The 5,384-nt window shown below is 44.1% G+C and overlaps 1 pseudogene across 1 annotated transcript; it reads right to left on the reverse strand.

Moving 5' to 3' along the window:
• Positions 1 to 3,901: 3,901 nt before the first annotated feature.
• On the reverse strand, positions 3,902 to 5,099 carry LOC105551145 (annotated as a pseudogene). Its single transcript, XR_001007824.1, has one exon. The product of XR_001007824.1 is annotated as a mitochondrial intermembrane space import and assembly protein 40 pseudogene (transcript).
• Between the last annotated feature and the right edge of the window lie 285 nt (positions 5,100 to 5,384).

The raw sequence follows: 5,384 nt of genomic DNA on the forward strand, positions 1-5,384 counted from the left end.
ATGCCAGGGCTTCTCCTAAGCTAGAGGCTTCTTTCTCTCTTGGACATTCTGCTAAGATCTCCCCTGGGTTGAATATTACTTCCACCTATGCACCAAATAACAATTTTCCTTGATTCTGGCTGCAACTTGCACTCATACATCTCCTGCCATACATCACATCCATTGTGATTCCACAATCTGGTTGAACCCTTCACCCAGGCATGTTCTGCCTGATTGTTATCTAAACTGGTGGCACCAGGCATACATACACCTTTTACTATATCTTTTGTTATGCTGGCTGCACCTGGAACCTATGCATCCTTGAACTCCTGGGTGAGCTGCACCTTCACCCTTGCACCAACTTCCAAGTCTCCCACAAAGCTGGATTCTCCCTTTCCCCATAAACATCCTGCCAGTTCCTCCTCTAAGCTGGCTACAACCTCTACACATGCATTCCCTCTTTTGCCCTCAAGTTAGCTTGGTGTTTGCCCTACCCATGCACCACTTCCTTGGTGGTCAGCTAGGCTGCATGGTTTCTCTGCCACTGCACTCATGCAGATTACTCCTGCTACTTTGGAAGTGTCCTCAATCATGCCCCCTATAGGATGTCATTCCTTATGCTGGCTGCACAATCAACGTATAAACCCCTTGCCAATACCTCCTTTGGGCTAAATGCTCCTTTGAATCATACAAATATTTCTCTGTTCTCTCCTAGGCTGACTACACCCAGCACACATTAGTCTTATACTGTGTCTGCTCCTAGACTGGTTTCATTCTTGATCAATGCACACATCCAAGCACACTTGGCTTTCAACACACTGCACTACTGCACTCCATGCCATGTATTTTACTGGATTACGCCTCCTGCCATACCCTTCTTTAGGCTGACTGAAACCACCACAAATGTTCCTTCTATGGTTCCTATCCTAGACTGACTACATTCTGTATCCATGCCCACCTGCCATGTATTTCCCTGGGCAAGATGTTATTTCTTCTACCTCTACACCTCTGGTCAGCTTTACTGTTAAGCTGGCTGTACCATGCACCATTGCATCTCCTGCTGAGACTTTATCTAGGCTGGCTATTTCATCCACTCATACACTTTCTACTTATTACTTTCCTAGGCTGGTTGCACCCTCTACCAGTGCACCTCTTAGTATATCCTACTGTAGACTGATTTAACCTTTAACTATATACTACCTGCAAGATTTGCTCTATAATGAGTGGTCCCTCCTCCAATACACTTCCTGCGTGTCCTCATCTAGCCCTAGTGATTTTATTCCTTCTGTATTTCTTGCCAGATCATCCCATAGGCTGAATATACCTTTCACCCATGAAAGATCTGCCAAGTGTCCTCTAGGTTGAATTCTTCATCCTCTCATGCCCGTTCTGCCAGGTCCTGCCTTAGGTTGTATGCTCCCTCCAACCATATACTTCTTGCTGATTCTCCTCAGGCTGTTTCCAATTCACACAATAAAAATTCTACTGTTTCCTTCCCTAGGCTGCCTATATCCTCCAAACATGCACCTTCTGCTATTCTCTCCTAGATTAGATGCCTCAAACAACTATGCATGCCCTGAATACTTCTCACCTTGGGATGGAAGCTCCCTGAAACCATACCCTTCCTACCTTATCCTCCCATAGGCAATCTGTACATTCCACCCCTCCACACCCCTACCACATCTTATCTCTGGATGCTCCCTCTACCAGTGGATTTCCTGTTGTGACTTCCCCTGGTTTGGTCATTTCCCCACCCACGATGCTCCAGGTGAGTGCTCCACTGGCTAATGCTCCCATTCCCAATGCACTTCCTTCCAGGTAGGCTGCTAAGTTAACTGCGATCTGCATCCATACACCTCCTACTATTTCTCCTCCTAAGATGGCTGCATTCTTAATTCTTGCACTACTTTTTTGGTCCTCCTTTTGGCTGACTTTAACTGCATTCCTGAAGATCTTCCCATGTCCTCCCCTAGGCTGGTTATACCCTGCAACTGTGCACTTCCTGCCATATCTTCCCCTGGGTAGGTAGTACCTTCCACCTTTGCATTTCCTCTGAGTTTTCCCCTAGGCTGCCTGCACCCTGCACCCATGCAGCCATTATCAGAGGCTTCTTTAGATAGACTCTACCGTCTACTCAAGTACCTTTTACTGAGACTTCATGTGATAGTTAACTTTAATGTTGCTTTGACTGGGCTAAGGAATTCCCATATTAAAACTTACTTCTGGGTGTTTCTGTGAGGTTGTGAGATGAATATCTGAGTCGGTGGGCTCAGTAAAGCAGATTTCCCTTCTCAATGTGGTTGGCCATCATCCAATCCATTGAAGACCCAAATAGAACAAAGATTGAGGAAGGAGCAATTTGTCCCTTCTCTTCCTGCCTCACTGCTCAAGCTGGAACATCTCACCTCATCTTCTTCTGTGCTCAGGCTGGGATTTACACCATTTGCTCTTCTACTTCTTGGGCCTTTGAACTTGGATTAAAATTCACCACTGGCTTTCCTGGGTTTCTAGTTTGCTGATGGCAGACCATAGGACTCCACAGCTTCCATAATGACATAAGCCAATTTCTCATAATAAACCTCTCTCTCCATACACACCCACCATCACCACCATTACAACAACACGCACACACAAGCACACACACACAGACAGAGAGAGAGAGCGAGAGAGAGAAATAAGTTTGTGGAAAAAATGAAATGAGAAGATAAAAATTTTTTAAATGTACTGTATTACTCGTCTTAAGGTCCATCAAGTTCAAGACACCTTTCTAAACAATGATACCACTCATATAGTTCATCCCTAAAGAACAGAGGTTCCTGGAAATTTAATCATGTCAATGCAATCTTTTTTATGGTTAACTAAAATAAAATCTTTAAAGATCTTTTTAAGATAAGAAAACAAAAAGAAGCCAGAAAGAGCCAAATTAGGACTGTAAGGTGGATACTTTATAATTTCCCATCAAAACTCACAAAAATTGCTCTTATTTGATAAGAAGAATAAGTAAGAGCATTGTCATTGTGATGGTTAATACTGAATGTCAACTTGATTGGATTGAAGGGTGCAAAGTATTGTTCCTGGATGTGTCTGTGTGGGAGTTGCAAAGGAGATTAAAATTTGAGTCAGTGAACGGGGAGAGGCAGACCCATGCTCAGTCTGGGTGGGCAGCATCTAATCAGCTGCCAGCATGGTCAGAACAAAGCAAGCAGGAGAAGATGGAAGAGCAGACTTGCTGAGTTTTCTAGGCTTCATCTTTCTCTGATGCTGGATGCTTCCTGCCCTCGAACATCAGACTCCAAGTTCTTCAGCTTTTGGACTCTTGGACTCACACCAGTGGTTTGTCAGGGGCTCTCGGGCCTTTGGCCACAGACTGAAGGCTGCACTGTTGGCTTCCCTACTTTTGAGGTTTTGGGACTCGGACTGATCCACCACTGGCTTTCTTGCTCCTCAACTTGCAGACAGCCTATAGTGGGACTTTACTTTGTGATCGTGTGAGTCAATTCTCCTTAATAAATTCCCTCTCATATATACATGTATCCTATTAGTTCTGTCCCTCTAGAGAGCCCTGAGTAATACAGTCCTGATGGAGAAGGACTCTCTGGTGAAGATTTCTCAGGTATTTTTCTGCTAAAGTTTTGGCTAACCATTGTCAGAGCACTCCCATAATAAGCAAATGTTATTGTTCTTTGGCTCTCCAGAAATTCAACATAGAAAATGTTGTGAGCATCCCAGAAAACTGTTGTAATGACCTTTGCTCTTAACTGGTCCACTTTTGCTTTTTTTTTTTTTTTTTTTTTCTCCAGGTAGAAATCATGTTTCCTTTTAATTGAATACTTAATTCACAATGTTTCCTCTCTTCCTGCTACTCTGGTTATAATTAGGTCCCCACCTCTCAAGAACATTGCACCTGGCCAGATTGAGAGCCAATGTGAACATGAGCCCCAAACCAGGGCTTTCGGACTAACAAGGAACAGCCAAGCCAGCCTCTCCCTTCACTTAGAAAGGGATTGTGAAGGGGAGGGCCCAAATCTTCATCGTCCAAACACAGAAAACCAGGAGCTCCATACCATCATGGAAACCAAAATGTATCAGGAATGAAGTACAGTACACCTTCACATACTCAAGGTCAAGATGGGTTTGCAGAAATCGTATCTGACCATCTGGCCTCTGCTAGTAGATATGCCCTACCCCAGCATTTTTAAGAGAATATGTTTTTGTTTCTATACTTGTATTATTTTCCCCAAGGGGTATAAAATCTACCAAAAGGAATATAATGAATCAGAATAAATCAGCTCACTCACAAAAAACGTTCTTGGGTAATGGTTTTTAGTTGCTGAGCTTATTCAGCACGTCATTTAAAAGTGGCAAAATTCAGGGCAATCTGAGAAGAGAATTCAAAAGTGGCAGCTACAGGTTTAGGTAGGACACACATACATACAACCCCCATTTTTTTCAGTGTATATGTCAAGAGGTCAAGACCCCTGATCATCAAAATAAGTTATTTTGTATATTACAGTGCACAGGACAACAGAGGGAAAGACACTTTCTTGGAAGGTTACGACAAGGCCTTTTGCAAAAGGTCCACTCCAAAAGGACTGGAGCCCAGTGCCTTGTGGCCTTCATTAACTTGACCCCTCCTCTTCTTTGGTTGCAGTGGCCTCAGTGGGAGCTGTTTCTTCTACTTGTTCTGCTGGCTTCTTTTCCCTTTCCTCTTCCTCATCCTCATCCTCTTGGGGATAGAGGTCTGGGTATTTCTGCATGCATTCCTGCATGACCCGGAACTGGTCTTCACAGTCTGACCCCTTGATCTCCTCCGTGCTATAGTGGAAGCAGGAAAAGGCTGACTTGAACTGTTCTCCACAGGGTCCGCTGGCCATTCCCCAGAGGCATGGGCAGTTCCAGTTAATGTTTCCATTTGGCAGTATCAATCCGTGCTCCTCGTATGGATCATTGGGGTCATCGGCCACCATGTCTGCATTGCTTGGAGTTTCATGATCTTCTTTGGTTACAAATATGATTCCATCCTTCCCTTCCTGCCGGCAATAGGACATGGCTGCAGCCCGACCCTGAGACCTTGCAGAAGCGGCAATGGCGGTAGCTGCAGCTTTACGCCGTGACCTCCTCTCCTCAGGCAGCCACTTTTGCTTTGACTGGACCATTTTCACTTCTTAGTAGCCATTGCTTTAATTTGCTTTGTCTTCAGGATCATACTGGTAAAGCCAAGTTTAATCTCCTATAAACATTCTTTGAAGAAATGCTTCAGGATCTTGATCCCATTTGTTTAAAATTTCGATTGAAACATTTGCTCCTGTCTGGAGCTGATCTGAGCACAATGGTTTTAGTGCCCCTTGAGTGGAAAGTTTGCTCAACTTTGTTTTTCAGTCATAATTGTGTAAACTGAACTAATT

Source organism: Mandrillus leucophaeus, unplaced genomic scaffold (assembly GCF_000951045.1).
Source record: "Mandrillus leucophaeus isolate KB7577 unplaced genomic scaffold, Mleu.le_1.0 Scaffold509, whole genome shotgun sequence".
NCBI classification, from domain to species: Eukaryota; Metazoa; Chordata; class Mammalia; order Primates; family Cercopithecidae; genus Mandrillus; species Mandrillus leucophaeus.